A 2,101-nucleotide genomic window follows, 5' to 3' on the forward strand; every position below is an offset into this window, starting at 1 on the left:
AGGAGGGGCAATGGAGCAGACTTCTAGGCACGTGGGCACACACGTGCGCGCACACACACACATTCATGCACGGGGAAGCAGCCATCATACCAGCCACTGTGGTGTCTAATTAGATGCTCATTGTGGAGTATCCTGTCCCCCTTTTGTCTGAGGTCTCAGAGGCTGGGGAGGCTTGAGGTCAGGGAGTAGAAGTGGGGGTGTTGTAGATAATTAGAAACATACTCTAATAGAGTGAGCAGGCGCCACCAGGACCACCTCTCCCCTCACCATCCCCCTCCCTTCTCCAGGCCCCCAACCCCCTTCTCCACGACCTGGACTGTTCCAGCTAGGCGAGGGGAGGGGCCGGTGGAGCCGGGGAGTGGAAACCCAGTGGGATTGGCTTTCTGGACTTTTACACAGTCTCCAAAGTGCAAACAACATATTTTTGCCATGCAGTGGTATTTAATTACACATAAAAACAGAGCCATTAAACTGAAATTAAACCCTTGTTGGAATCACTTAATTCAGGGCATGACAAATTGCTTTCAGTGGAGGCAGCAGTGAAGTCCCCTCAGGGAGAGATGGAGATTAGCAGCTTCCATGGCTGGCTGGGTCCCCTCATTGTCTTGGCCCCCTTGCTGGCTCTAAATTCTGAAATTGGGGTCAGAACCATCTAAAGACCACCCAAGCCAAGGGGGAAGCCTCTCGGTTTGTTCAGGATGACAGGAATGGAGGCTGGGGAATCAGTATCACTGTCCAACCCAGTTTCAAATAACTCTGTCCATTTTGTTGATAGGGAAGTTGAGGCCCAGGTGCCAGGGTCATCCAGAGCCAGTATGAGAACTCTGGCACCAAGCCATGACCAGGGAGGTTGCTTTATTTTTTCATCCTGGGCTTGGAGACAAAGGTTGGAGCTGGGTGGTTAAGGGTCCAGAAACCAGAGCAGGCCTTGGGTGGGGAGGACAGATTTCTCTAGAACTGAGCTCCTACCTGGTCCAAGCCTGGAGACAGCAGGGAAGAAAAAATGGGATTCTGGGACTTGGGCTGCTTAGGCAGCCTTGGCTCTGTGGAGGGTAGCCTGGTACTCAGACTCTGGCTCAGACAGACTTGATCACTGATCTACCTGGTGAGGTTGGGCAGGTAAGACATTCCACTGCTGTGAGCCTCAGTTTTCCCATCTGTCAAATGGGGATGGTGATTCCTATCTATAGAGTTCTATGAGGACCAGTGGGCAGAATGCCTGAATAGGGCTTAGAGCCAAGTCCAGTTAGTGGTTCTATTGGCCTTCCTTCTCAGGACCTCTGGTCTCCATTTGTAAGAAGATCCAACTGGGACCTGGTGGTTTCCAGGACTCCCTTGCTTGGTGTTTGCAGCCCTTTCTCCTCCCTCCAAACCCCTTCTTGCAGTTTCCCTTCTCTCCTCTGTGGTCTAGTCGCCTAATTATGGTAGGTTTGGGGTGTATGGTTAGACTACTGGGTAAGAAAAGGCAGGCCCAGGAACTTTCCTGGTGATCCAATGGTTAAGAATCTACCTTCCAATGTGGGGGATGCAGCTTTGATCCCTGGTCAGGGAACTAACATCCCACAGGCTGCGTGCAGCTACTACTGAACCTGAGCCCCACAACTAAGTCAAATTAAAAAAGTATTTTAAAAAAGACAAAAGAAAAGGCAGGCCCAGTCCCTCTAATCCCTGCCTCACCTAGTCTTCCAGTGGCTGTGTGTGAGGGTCCCTGGGAGGTGAGGTGGGACTGCACTTTAGGGGGGTGCCGGGGTGCACAGCTATGAGGCTGTGGTCTCCCTCCCCTGTGTGCCCTCGACGATCCGGGAACCAACTTTCCTGATTGGAACCAGATGCGTCTGCTGTGGCCAGAGGCCTGTGCCAGCAGTCCACTCACTCAGCGTCCTTCCCCAGGAGGGAGAGGGAGCATGGGCGAAGGGAACAGGGAGGTGAGGAAGGCCCTTCTGCCGGGGGCTGGGAGACAGTCCTTTTCTTCTCTCTCCTCTCCAAGCTAGTGGCCTGGGAACTTTTCTGTTACCCACAGGGGATGGTGTAGGGTGGTGGCCTGCTGAGGACGAGTCTCTCACTGAGGCATACGGGGTCAGTCCTAGAACTTATGAAGCCC

The sequence above is a fragment of the Capricornis sumatraensis genome, chromosome 8, assembly GCF_032405125.1.
Source record: "Capricornis sumatraensis isolate serow.1 chromosome 8, serow.2, whole genome shotgun sequence".
NCBI classification, from domain to species: domain Eukaryota; kingdom Metazoa; phylum Chordata; class Mammalia; order Artiodactyla; family Bovidae; genus Capricornis; species Capricornis sumatraensis.